The following is a 23,791-nucleotide window of genomic DNA, read 5'->3' on the forward strand; positions in this document are numbered from 1 at the left end:
GGATATTCAGTGTTTCTTTGGTGGGAGAACTGGGCTCCGATGATGCCATGTAGTCTTGGTTTCTGTTTCTTGGGTTCCTGCGCTTGACTCTTGCCATCAGGTTGTCTCTGGTGTTACCTTGTTCTGTTATTTCTGACAGTGGCTAGACCGTCCAATAGGCCTGTGTGTCAGGAGTGCTGTAGACCTGTTTTCCTGTTTTCTTTCAGCCGTTTGTGGGAACAGAGTGTTCTGCTTTCAGGTGGGTAGTCTTTCCTGTCTACTGGTCTTCAGCTGATCTTGTGGGCATGTGTCCTGAATTCACCAGGTAGGTTGCTTGGAGCAGAAAATCTGGTCTTATCTGTGGTCCTGTGGCTGAAGTTGCTCCTGGGGGGCTGCTTTTGAATTCTCCATGAGTGAGGCAACCAGGAAGGCCTGCAGCACCTTTTCCCTGGGTCCCCATGCACCGGGGTCCCAGATGGTGTTAGGTGTTTTCATCTGGAGTCAGCAATGTAGGCAGTGTGTAGTCTCTTCTGGCTTCCCAGGCGTGTCTGCCTCTCTGAATGTTTAATTCTCCCTCCCATGGGATTTGGGTGCAGGGAGCTTTTGACCCAGTCCATTCTGGTCCGGGTGGTTTCTAAATCTACCCTTTCTAATTACCCTGTACAGAGATTAAGTCCAAATGGATCAAGGACCTCCACATCAAACCAGATATGCTCAAACTATTAGACGAAAAAGTGGTGAAGAGCCTCAAATAAATGGGGTCTGGGGAAATTTTCCTGAACAAAACACCAATGGGTTATGCTCTAAGATCACAAATCTACAAATGGGACCTCATAAAATTGCAAAGCTTCTGTAAGTCAAAGGACAGTGTCATGAGGAAAAAGCAGCAACCAGCAGATTGTGAAAAGGTCTTTAACAATCCTACATCTGACAGAGGGCTAATATCCATAATATACAGAGAAATCAAGAAATTAGACTCCAGAGAGCCAGATAACTCTATTAAAAATGTGGTACAGTGCTAAGCAAAGAATTCTCAGCTGTGGAATACTGAATGGCTGAGAAGTACCTAAAGAAATGTTCAACATCATCAGTCATCATGGAAATGCAAATGAAAACAACACTGAGATTCCACCTCACAGAAGTTAGAATGGCTAAGATCAAAACCTCATGTGACAACAGATACTGGCAAGGATGTGGAGAAAGAGGAACACTCCTATATTGTTGGTGGGATTGCAGACTTTTACAACCACTCTTGAAATCAGTCTGGAGGTTCCTCAGAAAGTTGGTCATTGTACTACCTGAAGACCCAGCTATATCACTTCTGGGCATATATCCAAATGATGCTCTAACATACAAGGTCACATGCTCTACTATGTACATAGCAGCCTTATTTTAAAAACCAAGAACTGGAAAGAACCTAGATGCCCATCAACATAGGAATTGATACAGAAAATATGCTACATTTACACAACGAAGACCTACTCAGCTATAAAAAAAACAATGACTTCATGAAATTAGTAGGCAAATGGATGGAGCTAGAAAATATCATCCTGAGTGAGACAACCCAATCACAAAGAACCTCATATGGTATGCACTCAATGATAAGTGGATATTATCCCCAAATCTGGACTTACCCAAGGCACATTTCACAGACCATATGTAGCTCAAGAAGAAGGATGACCAATGTCTGGATGCTTCAGTCCTTCTTAAAATGGGGAACAAAAATATTCATAGGAGGGGATTTTGAGACAAATTTTGAGCAGAGACTGAAGAAACAGCCATTCAGAGCCTGCCCCACCTGGGTATACAGCCCATATATACATTCACCAAAATTAGATAATATTGATGAAGCGAAAACTGCATGCTGTCAGGATCCTGATATAGCTGTCTCCTGAGAGGCAGAGACAGAGCATGTCAAATATAGAGGTGAATGTTAGCAGCAAACCATTGAACTGAGAACGGGATTCCTGTTGGAGGAATTAGAAAAAGGAGGGAAGGAGCTGAAGGGGCTTGCAACCCTAAAAGAACTACAATACCAACCAACCATAGCTACCAGGGTCCAAACAACTACTCAAAGAGTACACATGAACAGAACCATGGCTCCAGCCTCATATGTAGCAGAGGATGGCCTTGTTGGGTACCTATGGGAGGAGAAGCCCTTGGTCCTGCCAAGGCTATATCTCCCATTCAGGGGAAGGTCTGGGGGGGAAGGGGAGGTTGGGGATGTTGAATACCCTTATAGAAGAAGGGGAGGGGTAGGATAGGGGCTTATAGATGGAAAAACAAAAAGGGAATAATATTTAAAATGTAACTAAAAATAGCCAATAAAAAACAGACATTTATAGAATAAGGGAATACTTTAAAAATTTGTACTCTACCAAATTAGAAAGCGTCAATACAGTGGAAATTTTTATCATTTGATACTACTTACCAAAGTTAGAACAAGACTATAATTTAGATAGACCAGTAACCCACAGCATGATAAAAGCAGTCATTAAAATCTCCCAAACAAAAACATGCTAGGGCAAGATGTTTTAGTGCAGAATTCTCCTAGATTTTCCCAGAAAATTTAATGCCAATATTTCTCAAATTATCCCATAAGAAGCAAAAAAAATTCCAAAATCATCTGATAAGGTGCAGTTAACCTGATAATTAAGTCATATAAGAACTCAAAGAAAAAGAATTACAGAACAATTTTCCTCATGTTCATGTTTGCAAAACTTGAAACAAAGTGTTACAATATATCAACCCAAAATGGCAGATTAGGCTTTATCCCAGAGATTTGTTGATGGTATCTTACAAAAATAAGTAAATTCAACATACCATATGAATGCACTAAAAGAAAAAAGGGTCATCTAATTAAATACAGAATAGTCCTTTGACAAAACCTAATGTACGTTCATTATAAAAACACTGAAGAGATTAGGGCCACAAGCACCATACTTAATTTTAAGGGAGGCAATTTACAGCAAACATAGAGCCAACATCAAATTAAATGGAGTAATTCCACTAAAATCAAGAACAAGACCAATTTGTCTATTCTCTACATATCTATTCAGTGTAGTACTCCAAATTTTAGCTAGAGCAATAAGAAAACTGAGGAGATCAAGGGAATAAAATCTGGAAAGAAAAGTCAATGCACTTTTTTTTTTTTTTTTGCAAATGATATAATACTATACATAACTCACCATAAAATTTCCACTAGGGGACTCTTACATCCAAAACCCATGTCCAGCAATGTGGTTGCATACAAGATGAACAACAACAATGAAAAATCAGTAGTCCTGTGTCTTAGTCAGGGTTTCTATTCCTGCACAAACATATATGAATCCCAATACATATGGACACCTGAATTTGATAAAGTACAAAAATACATGCTGGAAATAAGGTGGTGTCTTCATCAAATGATGATGGTAAATGGATTTCTGTATGGAGAGGTGTGGAAATAGTTCCATACTCCTTGCTGTGCAAAAACCTCGATTTGTAATGGTCCAAGACCACAACATAAAGATGATACATGGAAACACATTGAAGATAAAGTAAGTAATAATCGTGAATTCATTGGAACAAGTGAAGACTCTCTTAACAAATCACTGATAGCATAGACACTAAGGTGAACAATTAATATATGGGACTTCACAGAACTAACAAATTTGTAAGACAAAGCACACAGGAACTTAGACAAGCAGTTGCCTACTAATTGATAAATTATTTTTACCAAACTTCAATTCTGACAGAGAACTAATGTCTAGAATATATAAAGAACTCAATAAGCTAGATATCAGAAATAAAATATCTACTGAAATGTGTTGTACAGATCTAGAAAAATATTCAATAGGCTGAGAAAAACTTAAAGAAATGTTCAGTATCATTAGACAACAGGGAAATCTAATATAAATCATGTCTACTTTGAGATTACACCCTCCATTGACAACTGATATCATGGACACAATGATACCCCATGTTGGCAAGGATATGGAGCAGGAATACTCCTCCATTGTTGGTGAAAGTGAATACATTTTAGCCACTATGGACAGGAATAACATAGCTCCTCAATGCATTAGGAATTGATCCACCACAAAATCTGGCTATACAATTTGTCTGCAAACAACCAAAAACACCCCACCCTGCCATAAAAGCACTTGCTCAAACATGTTCAATGTAGATTTATCATTTATAATAGCCAAAAACTAGAAATTAGCTACATGTCACCCAATTAAAAATGGATAAAAATGTGAAACAGTTATACACTGGAATACTATTCAGTTGTGAAATAATGTGAAAATTGAAGGAAAATTGATGAACTAGAAAAAAATTAGCCTGAGTGAGTTAACCCAGACCTAGAAAGATGGTATGTATCACTTATAAGTGAATACCAGCCCTCAAGTAAAGGATAACCAATCTACAATAAATTGACTTAGAGATGTTAGGTCATTGGTTCTTAACTATTCCAATGCTATGGTATTTTAATTTGTTTCCTCATGTTGTTGTGACATCCAGCAAAAAAAGAATTTCATAACTTCAATTTTGCTATTGCTATGAATCGTAATGTAAATATACTTCCCCCAATATTCTTAAATGACCCTTGTGATAGTCTTTCAATCCCCTCAGATTGAGGTATGATGGGTAAGGTAAACAGGCATCATCTAGTGAAAATAAGTGTATCCTCTTATAAACGGGAATAGAGTAATTACTAAAAGTGGGCTGGAGGCCAGTTCAGGAAGGAGCAATAGGAATCATTTCAGCATGGAGATGTAATGAATGGACAGAGTGTTGGAAGAGATAGTTGGAATTGGGAAGGACATTTGCATCTCTGTAGAAATATTTTGAATCTATGAAAGTGATCCTATTGAGGATTCCTAGTAATAAAAGATAAAGATTCTTTTGTATCCAGGAGAAAAATGGTAGGGCTAGATTACTTTCAACTAAGTCTTTGGCCAAGGAAGTCCAATGGAAATCCAAACAAGAGCCAAGGCAACATGTCACCTTCAGAGCAAAGCTATCTCACTATAGCAAGCCCTAGGTATCCTAACACACACAAAGCACCAGAAAATGACTTTAAATCCACCCTTAAAAAGTTGCTTGATGCATTTAAAGAAACATGAATAATTTTCTCAAAGAAATTTAGGAAAATAAAAAATGTAGAGTCTTTCAAAGAGGAAATTGATTAATCTATTAAAGAAATATAGAAAAATATAATTTAAAAAGGTGACATAGAACCAAGTCCCATGGGGTAGAGAGCTGAACTCCCAGAAGTGTAGACATTCTTGAGACGTTAGGGGAGACTGCTACTTCTGCTCACATTGCTGGCTCAAGAGGAATCTGCATCATGGTGTCTGAATACAGTAATATAGGAGCAGTTGGTGGCAAGAACCTGCCGGTTTCAGCCTGCACCCAGAACTGAACTAAACCAGTCCTACAGCTCCCTGCACCCAAATCTGGTGGGGACGAGAGATGGACCCTCAGAAGTGCAGACAATCTTGAGACCTCAGAGGAAACAACGACTTTCTGTCCACACTCCTGGACCAAGAGAAAACCCCCTAGTGCCATCTGTGTGTCCAATGGACAAGACATTTTTCCCTTTTCTGTCATGGTAACTTGTCATCAAATAAAAATACCCCCAGATTAGGGAGATATATGCCCTATGAAAAGCCCACAAAATAAAAATAGCCAAAACCCAAACCTTCTTATATATATATATTATACTTCCTAGGAGTAGTCAGGAACAGGACCCTTCAGGTTTCTGCCTACATTAAGAGATGAAAGCCAGCCACCAGGAACACCTACACACCAGAGAGCAGAGGTAAGACCAACTTATGTGCTCCAAATGACCCGCCTGGTGGCCTTAGGACACCACGGGCAGAAGTTGTCTGGGAAAGGACACTTCCAGTTTCTGGCTGTGCCCAGAACTGAACTGAACTGGTCCCACACCAACCTGTACCCAAATCCCATGGGGGAGAGAGCTGAACTCCCAGAAGTGAGGATAATTCTGAGACCTCAGGGGAGGCCACCACTTCCGCTCACATTCCTGGCCCAAGAGGAACCAGCATAGTGGCCTCTGGATACAGTAATATAGGAGCAGTCAGCAGCAGAAACCTGCTGGACTCTGCCTAAGACCAGAATAAAACTGAACCAGTCTCACAACTCCTTGTACCCAAATCCCATGGGTGAGCGAGCTGGACGCTCAGAAGTGCAGCAATCCTGAGCACTCAGAGGAGACAATTATTTTCTGCCCACATTCCTGACCCAAGCTGAAACCACATGGTGACATCTGTGCCCTCTACACAGACTTAGGAGCAGTCTGGGACAGGATCCTACTGGTATGTGCATGGACTGAGAGCTGAAATCTAGTTGCAAGGAATGCCTACACACCTGAAAGCAGAGTTAGGACCAACTCTTCTGTGCCAAGCAACTGGCATGGAGGCTTCAGGTCACACAGGGGAGGGGAGTAGGAAGGGAGGAGAACACCTTTATAGAAGAAGCAGAGGGGGTGGGGTAGGGGGCTTATGTCTGGGGAACCAGGAAAGGGAATAACACTTGAAATGTAAATAAAAAAATCTAATAAAAATAGAACAGGGGCCATAAATGAATAAAACAGTTTATGACCTGAAATGAAAAGAGAATCAATATAGAAAACACAAGCTGAGAAAATCTACAAAATTCCTGACACAGAACATCTAGGAAAGATCAAACCTAAGAAAAATAGGAATAGAAGAATTTGAAGAGTACTAGCTCCAAAGACTGCAAAATATTTTCAGAAAAATCATAAAAGAAAATTTCTCCAATATAAAGAAACTGGTCTCTGTGATCATACAAAATGCTTACACAATACCTATTAGATTGGACCAGAAAAGGAAATCCTTCCACCAGATAATAATTGAAACATGATATCTACAGAACAAATTATAGTAAAAGCTATAAAGGAAAAATGCCAAGTGACATACAAAGGCCTATCAAATTACATCTGACTTCTCAACTTCAACAGAGACTCTGAACATTAGAAGGGCATGAAGAGAGAAATGTCTTACAGCTGCTAAGAAGTCACAGATGCCAACCTAGAGTACTGGAATTTCATGCCAGTAGGTGTTTCACCTGTTCCTGACTGTGCCCTTTGTTGTGTGACCACAGCACCCTATGGAGAGGATCTTGACAATCAGCCACACATGGGCAGTGCTGCAAGCCCCTCTACATGTAGATTATGCATTTCTAACATATCAGACCAAGTGAGTAGAAGGCATTTGTTGTTAGAATCCAACACATCCCCAAAATATATATAAGATCTTATCCAGTGAAATAGCGAGGTGAGAATTATTCTATCAAGGCTGATCTGAGAGATTTTGTCATATAAAAGTTATAACACTCCCTGGGGAATAGCGTTCTTGTCCCAAGTTCTGACTCTGGAGCAGTGGTATCAGTCAGAGGAGTGGAGGTACACAATCAGCAATGGTCCTGTTTATGACAGCCATTCTGCTGTGTAGTAGGCTTTTGCTGCTCTAGAGTAGCAATAGCTTCAGAAGAGAGCACTGGCTACCTCGATCTGACTCTTCACCCAGTCTGGGAGTATAATTTTTTTATCACACTAGCCAGGCAGATCCCCCACAGATAGTATATATAGACCTGGAATAGACTGACAATTGGCCATTACATGGGGCTAGAATGGCAGACACTCTAAAACCAATACCATGGGAAGGTGAGTGCTCCTCTCCCATCCCAACTATAGAGACACAGTCTCATCATGTAGATTTACAAAAGCTAAAAGAACAACTAAAATCTTCTGGCCAGAGTGTATTAGTCAGGGCTTCCTAAAGTCACAGAACTCATGGGTAGTCTCTATATAGCAAGGGAATTTGTTGATGACTTAGAATCTGTAGTCCAACTCCCAACAACGGTCAGCAGCACCTGTGAATGGAAATCCAAGTTTCTAGCACTTGCTCAGTCCCATAAGGGAAGCAGTAAAAGAGGAGTTTTCCTTCTTCTAATGTCCTTATGTAGGTCTCCAGTAGAAAGTGTGGCTCAGATTAAAGGCGTGTGCCACCATCCCTGGATCTGGGACTTGCTTTGTCCCAGATGACCTTGAACCCAGAGATATCCTTGCCTTACTCTCCTAGGATTTATAGCCACTATGCCTCAAGATCTCCATGCCAGGATCTTGGTCAGAGACCTTTATTTCCCAACCTCAAAATCAGGATCACAGGTGAGCCTTCCAATTCTGAATTGTAGTTCCAGAGATAGTCAAGTTGACAACCAGGAATAGCCACTACACCAGAGCTACTCTATGGTGTTGGCTGAAGTTCCCTTTAGCCCTTGTATAAAACCCAACAGCCCATAATAGTTGGTGACAAAGATTTTCTATCTAATGAAAACCTTGGTAACACAAGAACCACTTAAAAGCTACAGGGTGGCTGCCAGTTCTTAAATCAATAGAAAGGCTTAATGTTTTAAACCTCTGTAAAATCAATAGTGATCCCCCAAAGCCAATAGGTCAAGGGATTACTCCAATGGACAAGACATTTTTCCCTTTTCTGTCATGGTAACTTGTCATCAAATAAAAATACCCCCAGATTAGGGAGATATATGCCCTATGAAAAGCCCACAAAATAAAAATAGCCAAAACCCAAACTTTCTTATTTTGGGAAAAATTCTTTCAGACAGTTCCATACATATTTACATCCCTAACTCATGGACCCAAGTAACTTCTGTCATATGAAACAGAGTTACCTGAGAAGAAAAACAACCCTCCCTTGATTTTTTGTCAGTCTTATCTACAATTCAGCAATACATTAGATCATCTAAAATAGGACAGATTAATAGCAGCACAGCCCCTGTTCCCCCTCAGTCAGATGACAAAGATCAAGGTCCTAAAGTCTGTCCTACCCTATTTCAGATCTCACACCTCCTCACCCAACTAACAAGAAAAATAAAATTCATCTACCCAGCCCTGACCCCTTATCCCTCAGAAAACAACTCCATTCAAAAACAACTAAACTTCCACTGACCTCTCCCCTTACTCTACCTTCCCTTAACTAATCACAGAGAGAGGAATCTCCCCTTTCTCCTCCCTGGGCCAAAACAAAGCCAAAGATCTACTAAATACTTAAACAAAAAAACTGCCAAAGTCCATACATAGCTCCCTATCCCCAACTATCTACCATACAACAACTTTATAATTTTTGTGACTCCCTTACAGAAACAAACCCCACTTCTCATATAACTCAAACCCTGATATAGAACAAAAGTCCACAACTCCCCCCAATTCCTTATTAATATTAAGCCTAATTAAATTAAACCACCCAACTGGTACTCATTCAACATCAGACTTACAAAAACTCAGACAGTAAAAAAAGATGATATCTATACTCCTTAGACAAAATCTCTCTCCTACATTGCCAACTTAAACATGCCTCAAAATGAAAAAAAAAGTTGCCACCTTTCTCTGCCCAGTCTGATTATTTACAATGAAAGACACTATTTCAACATAAATGTATTCAACAAGTTCAACTGAGATGATATCCCATAGTGTTTTGATAAACTCTTTGAGAAAAAAGGGCTTTTCCACTAAAAGCAAACAATACAGGCAACAACCTATTATAAACAGGTCTCCTCTTAACAACCCAAGCTTGAGACTGCATTAACCCACGTTCAGGTTTAAAAGACCATGCTTTCTTCCTGCTTTTTCTCTGTCAATGACAAAAAAACCCCAAAACCAAACCAAACAAACAAACAAACAAAAAACCAAAAATACTCCTATCTAATTGTAACACTTCAGGGGGAAAAGAGTTCTCTCCTGAAGTTTTTGCCACTGGAAGCTGCCCAGGTCCACTAGAGTCAATTCCTGCCCATTAGCTCTGATCTTGTTGCTAACTCAGGACCCCCTAAATAACACACCCTGCAACAGCATCTCACTGCTTTGTGCCTTGTGGACAGCTGTAACAGTCAAGCTCAAATAGAAACTGTCAAGCTCCCTGCTCAAGTAGCAGCTATCCCCCTTACTAATGCCAGTATGCCCCAGAGTATATCAGGGTCTTGCTGTTCTAGAGTATCAAGAGCCCTGGAATAGAGTAGAGGTTGCCTCAATCTGACTCCCGTCACGTCTTGGAAGATTACAATTGCTTGATTGCTGTATCTGTGCTAGGCCCCCACAGATCTCTGTTGATAGATTCCTACATACTGATTGACAGTGAAGAACACATGAATACACACATGCACACGCGTGCACGCGCACACACAGACACACACACACACACACAAATACACACACACATGCACCCACGGGTCCATACACATTAATAACAGGAACATCAATTAATAGGAATCAATGATCATGGGTCATCAATATATCTCAACAACAGTGGACTCAAGTCCCCAATAAAAAATGCAGGCTAGCAGAATGGATGAGAACATAGGATCTCTTACTCTGCTATATACCAGAAACACACCTTAGCAACAAAGATATTCATTAATTGACAGTAAAATGTTGAAAATATATTTCTCAAGAAATAGACCAAAGAAACAAGCTGAAGTACTTGTTTATAATATCTAATAAAACAGCCTTTCAATGAAAATTAAGCAAAAGTGATTGAGCATGTACAGTTCATACCCATCAAAGAAAAAATGCACTAAAATGGCAGCCCAATTCTGAACAAATCTGCCCCAAACTCCATGGCACCCACATTCATATATGAAATGTTACTAAAGCTTAACCTACACCTCAAAACTCATACATTAATAGTGGGAAACAACAACACCCCACTCTCACCAGAAAACAGGTCATCAAGACAGAAACTAAGCAGAAAAATAATGAAATTATGTGAGGTTGTGAATACAATGGATCTAAAATGTATTTTCGGACTCCTCCATCCAAACACAAAATAAAATACAGTTTTGTTAACATCTCATAGAACCTTCTTCAAAATTTACCATGTAGGTGATGAAAAATCAAGCCAAAACAGAATCAAGACAATGAAAATCAGTCTTTGTATCTTATTAGACATTATGGATTAAAGCTGGAATTTTAAGGACAACACAAGCAACAGAAAGGCCACATAATCATGGAAAGTGAACAACTCTCTACTCAATGATAAATGCTGAGAGGAAAGTTTATAGCACTGAGTGCCTTTGTAAACAAATTGGGGAGTTCTCATACTAGCAATTTAAAAGTACATCTGAAAGTTCTAGAAAATAAGCAAGCACACCTGAGAAGATATATGTCCTAAAATTAACAAACACAGGGCTGAAATGAACCAATTAGAAACATAAAAATGGATGATACAAAAAAATCAATGGAACCAAGAACTGGTTCTTTGAGAAAATGAACATAATAGGCAAACTCTTATCCAAACTAACTAATAGGCAAAGGAAAGTGTCCAAATTAACAATATGAAAAATGAGAAGGGAGACCTAACAAAAGATACTTGTGGAGTCGTACTGGGCCATGTAAGGGATTCAAAGACATGGTTCCCACCATGTACACAGACTGTACATAAGTTTTAATGTTTAATGTGGGTGTAAGACTTGTTTGTATAATAATATACGTATTTTCTTGCTCCTCCTTTGAAGAATGTCCTCACTGCCCAGGCTAATGATTCTATAATAAAGAGAAATAGTACAAGGCTAGGAGGCAAGGACATGTAAAATTTCTCAACAAAATGTAGAATGCTGTGACCATCAGGCTGTGGAAAAGAACTCTGAAAATTTTAGTTCAAAAATATATGATTTCTCAACTACGCAAAATATAAGAATGCAATATGAATTGTACGAAGAGCCTCACAGACCTAGAAAAACAGATGCAAAAGCACTATGAGCCAGGTTGTAAAAAAGATACTAAGAAAGGAGATAAAGCGGTTTAGGGACTGGTGATCCTAGGGCAAGATCCCACCTAGCTTAGTTTACAAGGGCAGGCAGACCTATCAATTCTTTTACAATGATAAAAAGTGGACTTTTGTCCTTTTCCTGAATCAATGGGCTAAGGTCTTCTGAGTGCTAATATGTGGGATGCTGAAGAGGGAACCTGGAATAAATGACTGAATTGATTTGCAAATAAAAAACTGGCCTTTCATTTTACCAAAATTGATCTACAGATTCAGTGCAATCCCCATCAAAATACCAATCCAAGTCTTCAGAGAGTTAGACAGAACAATTTGCAAATTCATCTGGAATAACAAAAAACCCAAGATAGCTAGAACTATTCTCAACAATAAAAGGACTTCTGGGGGAATCACTATCCCTGAACTCAAGCAGTATTACAGAGCAATAGTGATAAAAACTGCATGGTATTGGTACAGGGACAAACATATAGACCAGTGGAATAGAATTGAAGACCCAGAAATGAACTCACATACCTATGGGCACTTGATTTTTGACAAAGGAGGCAAAACCATCCAATGGTAAAAAGATAGCATTTTCAACAAATGGTGCTGGTTCAACTGGAGGTCAGCCTCTAGAAGAATGCAGATCAATCCCTGCGTATCACCCTGTACAAAGCTTAAGTCCAAGTGGATCAAGGACCTCCACATCAAACCAGATACACTCAAACTAATAGAAGAAAAAGTGGAGAAGCATCTTGAACACATGGGCACTGGAGCAAACTTCCTGAACAAAACACCAATGGCTTATGCTCTAAGATCAAGAATCAACAAATGGGATCTCATAAAACTGCAAAGCTTCTGTAAGGCAAAGGACACTGTTGTTAGGACAAAACAAAAACCAACAGATTGGGAAAAGATCTTTACCAATCCTACAACAGATAGAGGGCTTATATCCAAAATATACAAAGAATTCAAGAAATTAGACTGCAGGGAGACAAATAACCTATTAAAAAATGGGGTTCAGAGCTAAACAAAGAATTCACAGCTGAGGAATGCTGAATGGCTGAAAAACACCTAAAGAAATGTTCAACATCTTTAGTCATAAGGGAAATGCAAATCAAAACAAGCCTGAGATTTCACCTCACACCAGTGAGAATGGCTAAGATCAAAAACTCAGGTGACAGCAAATTCTGGCAAGGATGTAGAGAAAGAGGAACACTCCTCCACTGTTGGTGGGATTGCAGACTGGTACAACCACTCTGGAAATCAGTCTGGAGGTTCCTCAGAAAATCAGACATTGAACTACCTGAGGACCCAGCTATACCTCTCTTGGGCATATACCCAAAAGATGCCCCAATGTATAACAAAGACACATGCTCCACTATGTTCATAGCAGCCTTATTTATAATAGCCAGAAGCTGGAAAGAACCCAGATACCCTTCAACAGAGGAATGGATACAGAAAATGTGGTATATCCACACAATGGACTATCACTCAGCTATCAAAAACAATGACTTTATGAAATTCATAGGTAAATGGATGGAACGGGAAAATATCATCCTGAGTGAGGTAACCCAATCACAGAAAAACACACATGGTATACACTCATTGATCAGTGGCTATTAGCCCAAATGCTTGAATTACCCTAGATGCACAGAACACATGAAACTCAAGAAGGATGACCAAAATGCAAATGCTTCACTCCTTCTTTAAAAGAGGAACAAGAATACCCTTGGGAGGGAATAGGGAGGCAAAGTTTAGAACAGAGGCAGAAGGAACACCCATTCAGAGCCTGCCCCACATGTGGCCCACACATATACAGCCACCAAACTAGATAAGATGGATGAAGCAAAGAAGTGCAGGCCAACAGGAACTGGATGTAGATCTCTCCTGAGAGACACAGCCAGAATAAAGGAAATACATAGGCAAATACCATCATTAAACCATTGAACTGAGAACGGGACCCTCGTTGAAGGCATCTTAGAAAGGATTGAAAGAACTTGAAGTGGCTTGAGACCCCATATGAACAACAGTGCCAACCAACCAGACCAACCAGAGCTTCCAGAGACTAAGCCACTACCCAAAGACTATACATGGACTGATTCTGGCTCCAACCGTGTAGGTAGCAATGAATAGAGTAATAAGATCACCAGTGGAAGGGGAAGTCCTTGGTCCTGCCAAGACTGAACCTGCAGTGAATGTGATTGTTGGGGGGGGGGCGGTAATGGGGGGAGGATGGGGAGGGGAACACCCATAGAGAAAGGGAGTGGGAGGTTTAGGGGGATGTTGTCCTAGAAATCGGGAAGGGGAATAACAATTGAAATGTAAATAAGAAATGCTCAAGTTAATAAAGATGAAAAAACTGGCCTTTTTGTTTACATGTGATTCTTTTGTAGAATTTTTTTTCTAGGGAGAGCTGAACTGTCCGGAGGTTTTTGAACACAACTTTTCAAGGATTTTTCAAACAGGATTTCTAATTTTAGATGAAAAAAAAAAGCATGGAGAATGAACACAGGCCTTTTAGAATTTTTCATAGTCATCGTAAAATGTTTTCCTAACAGGATTTCAGAACTTGGGTGGAAATCCCAAGGATTACAGAGAGAGAAAACATAGTTTTTTTTCTTTTTTTAATATTTTCTAGCTGCTGTTAAGATGTTGTCTCAAGATTAAGCATGGATATACTAGAATGTTTTCTTGGTTTCTGGCTTTAATCAGAAAACTTAAGAAATACTTTTAGAATTTTTCTAACAGGATTTCTAACTTGATTTAAAAATCAATGCAGTTTTTATAGAAGCTTTTCTGACTTTGGTGAGAAAATCCACGAGCTATCCAGAGAGCATTTAGAACTTTTTAATAGCAAGAGAGAGCTGTCTCAAACAGAAAGTTGGAGGGAGAGAGAGAGAGAGAGAGAGAGAGAGAGAGAGAGAGAGAGAGAGAGAGAGAGACAGAGAGAGAGAGAGAGAGAGAGACAGAGACAGAGAGACAGACAGAGACAGAGATGCAGTGAGGTAGAGACAGAGACAGAGACAGAGATGCAGTGACAGAGACAGACAGAGACAGAGAGAGAGAGAGCTGTCATGAGCAAACTACAGACCCAAGAGCTATCTACAGAGAGCTTCCTAGGGAACCATGTCCAGCAGAAGATAGGCTATCAGCTTGGAACTCATGATTTAACTTCAAGTCATACTTTTTGCTACTCTCTGATACCCCTTCTCTCAGGAACCCTTCTCTAAGCTGAGACTGGTCATTGTAAGACACTGAAGAAATTCAAAAAATCATTAAGTCCTACTCCAAAAGCCTTCACTCCACAAAATCTGAAACACTACACAAATTGGATCATTTTCTAGATAGATACCACTTACGAAAGCTAAATCAAGATCAGGTAAACCAATTAGACAATCCTATAACCTCTAAGAAAATAGGAGCTTTGATTAAAATATACCAACCAAAAAAGCCCACAACTAGATGGTTTTAGCAAAGGATTCTACCAAACTTTCAAAGAAGAGCTAATACTGATAATCCTCAAACTCGTCCATTAAATAGAGCAGAAGGAACACTCATTTTCTGAGCCCTAATATCTAAATGACACTCAACTAGGAATGTGAACTTCAGACCAATTTGTCTAATGTACATGGATACCAAAACACTCATTAAAAAGTTCACAAGACTGAGTACCAAATGACATCAAAAGCTTCATCCATCATCATCAAGTAGGATTCATCACAAAGATGCAGGGGAAGTTCAATATACAAAATCTGTCAAGGTATTCTACCATATAAACAAACTGAAAGGAGAAAAGTCACATGGTCTCACTAGATACTGAAAAAAATCTTTGGCAAATCCGACACCCCTTTATATTACAACTGTTGGAGAAATCCAAGATACAAGGTGCATCCCTGAAGATAATAAACACAATATACAGCAATCCAATAGCCAAGATTAAATTAATGGAGAGAAACTTAATGATATACAACTAAAATCAGATACAAGACAGGGCTATACTCTCTCTCCCTATCTAATCAATATAGTACTTGCATTTCTAGGTAGAGCAATAAGACAACTAAAGAAGATGAAAGGGATACAAATGGGAATGGAAGAAGTTATCGCATTACTTTTCACAGATGGTATGATAAAATACATACATGATCCCAAAAATTCTGCCAGAGAAAACCTTCAGCTGAAAAACACCTTTACAAAAGTGATTAAACAAAATTAATTCAAAAAATTCAGTGGCCTTCTTTAAACAAACAGTACCTAGGCTAAGAAAATATTAGGGAAACAACACCCTTTACAGTAGCCACAAATAATGTAAAATATCTTGTTGTAACTATATACAAGCAAGTGAAACACCTGTATGACAAGAAATTTAGGCTTCTGATAAAGAGAGAAACTGAGGAAGATATCAAAAGATGGGAAGATCTCCCCTGCTCATGGATCAGGAGGATTAACTTAGTAAATGCAGACATTTTGCTAAAAGCAATCTATAGATTCAATGCAATACCCACCAAAATTGCATAACAATTCTTTACTTTCCTTGAAAGAGCAGCTCTCAACTTCATGTGAAAAAAAAAAAACTCAGGGTATGTAAAACAATACTGCAGAAGAAAAGAACTTCTAGAAGTATCTCATCCATGATTTCAAGCTATACTACAAAGCAATGGTAATAAAAACTGCATGGTGTTGGCATAAAAACAAATACATGATCAATGGAATAGAAACAAACACTCAAAAGGAAACCTTCACATTTATGAACATTTGATATTTGACAAAGAAGCGAAAACTAAACAATGGAAAAAGGGAAGCATATCCAACAAATGGTCCTGGTCTAACTGAATGTCTACAGGTAGAAGAATGCAAATTTCTGCACATAATTCAAGTTCAAATGGATCAAAGATCTCATCATAAAATCTGACACACTAAACACAATAGAAGATAAAATGGGGAACTGCCTTGAACTCATTGGCACATGAGAAAGCTTCCTAAACAGAATACCAATAGCACAGGCACTAAGATCAACTGTTAATAAATTTGACCTCCTGAAATGTAAGCTTTTGCTAGAGTAAGCACACCATCAATAGGATAAAACAGCAGCCTGGAGAATGGGAAAAGATCTTCACCAACTGTACATTTGACAGAGGTCTAATATACAAAATTTGCAAAGAACTCAGTAAATTAGATACCAACAAGTGAAATAAACCCATTAAAAAGTGGGATACAAACTGCAGTTAGGATGTAAAAATATAATAATAATAAAAAGATTTTAATGAAAAAAAGTGGGATACAGAGCTAAACAGAGAATTCTCAATAGAGGATTCTCAAATGAAATAGTAAATTATGGGAATAAAAAATAAAAATTTTTTAAAGAAATACTTTTTTGTAATTATTTTCAGTGTCTAAATATACAACCAAATTAATGACTTACATGTTATATATGCTTGATTTACCTTTTTTTGTTTCCAACCCATATGCTACCTTAATTCTTGTCATCTAGTTCCCAGGCTTCACTTACTCTGTACAAGATTTAATTTCCCTGAATTCATTCTGATACAAGAATTATATTGTGAATATCCTGGCCAACAGCTAGCAGTGTTTTCACTTCAGTGTGTTTAGTTTCACTAGCTCAAGCACATACAGATATCCCTAGTTTATCATTTGACTAACATTCAATAATGCAGTTACATGGTCCCTGATGACGAATACAAAATTAATTCAATGGGAAAATGAAATATTTTACTATCTCACAATTGTTTGTCTTGACAATTTTTTAACCTTACAGGTCTTCATGTATATGTTACAGTTTCTGATTTTGTTTTCATGGGATGTCCAATTATGAAAGATGTATGTTTGCATTTGCCTTTGCATGTGAGTGTGTATGTGGGTATATGCATGTGTGTGTGTGTGTGTGTGTGTGTGTGTATGTGTGTGCGCCTGTGTATGTATGTCAATGTCTGCATATGATTCTTGCAATTATTCTTTGGGTCTTTATTTATTTAGTCAGCTTGTTTCACAATACTCTGGTTTATTTATTCTTATATTTTATTTTATCATTATGAATTAGATGTCTTTTGTATTCTAATGGGAGAGAAAAAGAAAGGGTATGAATTTGTATAGGTTTGAAAGGGGAAGAATTGAAAGGAATTTAGGGATGAAAAATCAGAAGTATATTCTGTAAATGAAAACTACATTGACATTCTATCTTATGCCTGTCAGAATGCCTAAGAACAACCATACAAGTGGTAGCTCATGCTGGCAAGGATGTGGAGTAAAGAGAACATTTTTCCATTGTTGGTGGAAGAGCAAACTTGTACAGCAAATATGGAAACCAGTATGCCATTTCTGTAGAAGAATGGGAGTCAGTTTACCTCAAAATCCAAACTTACTGCTCTTGGGAATATACCCAAAGTATGCTTCATCCTACCACCAGGACATTGGAATAACCATGTTTGTTTTTGCTCTTCTTACAAAAACCAGAAACTGGAAACAAACTAGATGTTCTCCAATAGAAGAATGAATACAGAACATATGATACATTTACATAACAGAGTATTAATGCTTAGATGTTAAAAATGATATCATGAAATTTCCAGACAAACATAAGGAAATAGCAAATATGAAACTGAGTAAGGCAATCCTAGAAAGATAAATATTATATGTATTTGCTTATATCTTTATATTAGTTGTTAAATAGATTATAATAAAGACACATATTATAGTGGTTATGAAAAGAGGAAAGGACTAGGTGGTCCCATAAATCTCCATTGAATAATAGAATTATGGGAGGACTGAGCAAAAGAGGATGAAAATAGGATGAGCATGTAGTAGGTGGGAGGTGAGATGGAATTGAGGGAGGGAATGAAAACAAGGACAGCTAGAAACAAAGGGCATTGAGGGAGCAACATGGAAACCTAACGCAAGGGAAACACCCTATAATGTATGAAGGTGATCCTAATGAATTTTCCATATAGTGATGGAAACAGAATCCCACTGGCCATCTCTGGTCAAGAACTGAAGCTATGAATACTGGGATTAGGTTTCATGAATATGAGTTCTTGGTTTAAAAGGTGCACTGGATTCCACACACACCCCCTCCTCCCCCTCAAAAAAAAAAAAAAAAAAAAAAAAAAAAACCAAAAAAACCAACAAAAAAAAAAAAAAAAAAAACAAAACAAAAAACTCAAAACAAGCAAAAAAACAAAACAAACAAACAAACAAACAAAACCCCAGGATGTTGCCAGACAAGGTTGTTCTGCAAAAACTAACAGCAAAGTCTCATTGCTAAAAATAACAAAGCACAACTCATCAAATATGGAGTGGTGGGAGAGCCCCTGCATCAGTTGTTGAAGGACCCACATGAAGACCAAGCTGCACTTCAGCTACATATATGCAGGGGGTCCTGGTTTATCCTGTGATTAGTCTTTCAATTACAAAAATTTTAACCTAAGTTTAGTCCTGACCACAAACTATGCTAGGATATCAGCAGTACAAACCTTGAGGAAGTAACCCACCAATGTCTGATTTGACTCCATGACATGGAAACCATTCCTGACACTATTTGAGCAAACCAGGAACCAGAAACTAGATAGATCAAAATCCTTGGGTAAAACCAATACTACCCATGTCAAGCTATGGCTCCTAGTGTATTCTGCCATACTCATAGATCAATGCATAATTCAGTCATTCAGCTAGGCTTCATTCTCTATTATTGCAGCAGAATGGCTTGAATACAGACGTGCATCCATTGTGATGAGACGTGTTAGGGAGAGAATACAACAGGCAGCTCTAGGTGAGGTGCTTCTCAGTCTATTCTTTCCTCTCAAAGTTTAGAAAACTCCACAGAAGATGAATCAGGAGTAGGGGATACAGATGAGAAGGAGGACACCAGAAAAACAATGCTTTCTATAAAAAATATGCAATGCTTATATGAACACAAAGAGGCTGCAGCAGGCATCACAAGGCCAAAACAGGTCTGCACTAGGTCTTCTTATATATACTAAAACTTTCAGTTTAGTGCTTTTATGGGACTCCTAAAAAAGTTTCTAATTCTTGAGTGCTCTCTTGGATTTTATTTTTCTACTGTCTTTTCTTCTACAGCTTTGATATGATGTTTTTTAAAATACTATTATATTTTATTTTATTATATTTTATTGTTATCTCATAGAAACATGTTCAATTATGATGAGAGACAGATAAGGCATCAATCAGGATGAGAGAGAAGGTGGAAAGGTATCTGGAAGAAATGGAGGGAGGGGATATATATCCAGATAATATTGTGTGAGAGAAGAATCTACGTTCAATAACATAGAGTCAAAGGTTTTACATAAAATATGTAAAACAAAAGAAACTTAGCAATGATGGAGAATAAATATATCTACTGGAGAAATGAAAACCAACTGCTCAGTTCCCTACTGTGTAAATCAACAACAACAACAACAACAACAACAACAACAACAACAACAACAACAAATCCCCGTACAGGAAATAATGATAAAGAAGGTATGGGGAATCCAAGTTTTAAGTGAATCCTACATGTGACTGTGTATTGTTTGAAAATATAAAGAAATTTTTCTAAAAACACTGTGTCCATGGTGAAATGAAAAAATGCCATTAATGTGTGTGAAAGGTGAGTATTCAGGGATAAATATGTGCAATGGATCAGCAATGTAAGTCAAGGATGATTTCAATATCTAGAGAGTTTGATTTCAAAAGGAAATAAAACTAGTAGCAGTGCTTAAATTTCTAGCAAAGGAATATGGGATATTCTCTTCTTATCTCCAGTCTTTTCCCATTTGCTTAGGTATAGCAGATTACTGTGGACAAGCTGGAAACGTCTCTGTAAGCCAGTATTTACCTGTCTCATTGGAAATCTCATTTTCTGCACAAGGAGTACAATCAAAGCAGCAGACAGTCTTGCCTTCCTGGGCAGCTTTCCTGAATCCAGGCCTACAGCTCTCACTGCACACAGAGTGAGGAATCTGATGGAAATAAAATCTATTAGCAAATGACTGGGTAAATAGAGAATTTTGAGTAAATAGAGAATTTCTGAGTGTAATTGAGCAGTTAATTTTCAAATGCTTTTTCTTACAATTGAAGCTAATGGATTTGATATTGCTAATTTTATCTGCTTTGCGGCTACATAGCCTATATGTTTAAGCCTTGGTCCAATTCCTGAAGATATTTATAAGAATAAGTCATTAAAGTAGTGCTCAAGAAAGTTATGATATGCATTCATATTTAACTTGTATCTATGCTTACTTGCTACTAGGGGATCTTTTATATTGAAAGTGGTTTTTAATATTGACTGACAAATTTACAGGTCTTGGATTCATTGTGGAAGAAAATCTTATGCATCTCCATGCATAGTTTTATATGGGAACTTACCTGAGATAAGAACCACGTCAAAATGGTGGTCAGTATTTCACTGGATACTGTCACACACAGAATGAAAATGTGATAGGAGTGAACAACCACTTGTCTATCTTTGCTCTGATTCTGACCTATGAACAAGTTATCACCTTCTTTGGCTTTTAAAACATTTTTTCCCACAATGTAATGTGTGCTCAAAGAGTCAGGAAAAAAAACCCCATCCTCTCCTTAGTTGCTTTTATTGACTATTTATATGAAGTAGCAATAAAGTCAAGCATTGCAGACACACACACACACACACACACACACACACACACACACACACACACACTGTGGCTGTGTTTCAGAGGCTGTGAAAATAAAATGCAACCTTTATAACTGTAATTTCTTCATCTAGGTGACAAAACGAATTTTTCAGTGTTCTGAGGCAGTAACTAGTAGACATTCTTTTTTAAGACATGTGTGGGCATTAACAAACTTGAAAACAAACATATCCATTAATCATTAGCAAGGAAAAGAGAAAATAGTCTGTATGTGAAGATTTTTTTTTTATTGTCCCCATCTTTAATGGTGTGATTCAGTTACACTGTAATTTTTGTTCTGCTTCGAATACAAATATGTTTTAGGTGAACCAATGTCAGTTTGGTGACAGATATTCCAAAACTACTGAGGGAATTTGCACACATTTTAAGAAATTAAAATTACTGGTTTTTTTTAGGATCTTTAAAGGGGGAGCCTTTATTATTATTATTATTATTATTATTATTATTATTATTATCTTGAGTATTTCTTATATACATTTCGAGTGTTATTCCCTTTCCCGGTTTCCGGGCAAACATCCCCCTCCCCCTTCCCTTCTTTATGGGTGTTTATTCCCCCATTGCCGCCCTCCCCCAACAATCCAGTTCCTGGGGGTTCAGTCTTAGCAGGAACATCCCTTTCCCCCTTACTAGGCTATTCATTGCTTATGGGTCAGAGTCCAGGGTCAGTCCATGTATAGTCCTTAGTCCCCATCCTGCTTGGCCCCCAGCCCCTTCAAGCTCTTCAGTTCTTTCTCTGATTCCCCCCTATTCTCAGTTCAATCTGTGTTTTGCTGTAGTTCAGGGGGTTCAGTCCATCTTGTCTGGTGGATTAGCAGGACCCTGAAGGGCTTTGCCCTCTCTATTTCCCAAGGGTATTCTTTTCCCCTTTTGGTGCATTCTTGAATATTTCTATATACATTTTGATGTTATTCCCTTTCCCGGTTTAGGATATTCATTGCCCCCCCTCCAACAGTCTGGTTCATGAGGTCAGCAGGACCCAGGGTCCAGTCCACTAGGCTATATTGTCTTTAGGTAGTGGCTTTAGGTCCCTTGGAAGCTCTGGTTGCTTGGCATTGTTGTACATATGGGGGTCTCAAGCCCCTTCAAGCTCTTCCAGTTCTTTCTCTGATTCCTTCAACGGGGGTCCTATTCTCAGTTCAGTGGTTTGCTGCTGGCATTTCGCCTCTGTGTTTGCTGTATTCTGGCTGTGTCTCTCAGGAGCGATCTACATCCGGCTCCTGTCGGTCTGCATTTCTTTGCTTCATCCATCTTGTCTAATTGGATGGCTGTATATATATGGGCCACATGTGGGGCAGGCTCTGAATGGGTGTTCCTTCAGTCTCTGTTTTAATCTTTGCCTCTCTCTTCCCTGCCAAAGGTATTCTTGTTCCCCTTTTAAAGAAGGAGTGAAGCATTCTTATGTGAAGATTCTTAATGGTAGTTAAATATTTATTAGTATTGAGAGAGAGTCTAATGATCAGCATATCTTGAGAATTACCTTAGTTTTATGAAAGGTCAGAGAAGTGAGAAAAGTCACAACTCACCTTTGTAAACTTTGTAGGCCATTGTATCATCTCTTCACATAAAGAGAAATGTACACCCTGGTGAGCACTTAGAGAATAGGTTCCTACTTTCACCTTTAGTCCAAGACCACTTGGAAAATTCCAAAAATTAAGAATGTCATACTTTGTATTTAAGTTTATTCCCCCATCCATTACTGTGTGTCCTCTCACATGACTTTTTTTTATCATGGTCTTTAAGAAAGGGAGAAGCTAAAAGAAATGCAAAAACATAGGTTAAAAATTATATGAGATACTAAAACATTTTTAAAGTACTACAAGAAATCTCAGTTGACACAGCCATGTCCAATGGAAATGGTGAAAGTCATGAAGCTAGGACAGTTGTATGTCCCAATTCCAGCAAAGGTAATCCAAATGCTTGGATCATTTTCTCTCTGTTTCTTTTTAGGTTTTGGTCTCTGCCTCTAGCATTCTTGGAGACTTTCTGCATTATGATTCTTTATGTCTTTTTCAGAGAAAATTATGTCTAAGTCTTTAGGAAAGTCATAAACTTACTAGTCCTTCTGCTCTTTAAGGAAATTCTCTTATTTGACCCTATTTTGAAATTTCCCTTGTGTCATGGAGATCATGATAGGCATAGATAAGCACAAATCTAGACATTTCTAAATGAAACCATGACTCCAGGGATTTTCTTGCATATCTACCCCAAAACAAACCCAAACATTATAGTTGGAACTGGTTAAACTTAAAAATATTTGACAAACTCCAACTGGCCAGGAGAACTGGTGACTGACTCTACATCATTTGGCTGTCTTCCTTCTGT

At 38.3% G+C, this 23,791-nt stretch overlaps 1 pseudogene; it reads right to left on the reverse strand.

The window, feature by feature from the left end:
* Nucleotides 1-23,791, reverse strand: part of LOC116894237 — a 47,099-nt pseudogene that overhangs the window by 15,501 nt on the left and 7,807 nt on the right.

The sequence above is a fragment of the Rattus rattus genome, chromosome 2 (genome assembly GCF_011064425.1).
Source record: "Rattus rattus isolate New Zealand chromosome 2, Rrattus_CSIRO_v1, whole genome shotgun sequence".
In the NCBI taxonomy this organism is placed as follows: Eukaryota; Metazoa; Chordata; class Mammalia; order Rodentia; family Muridae; genus Rattus; species Rattus rattus.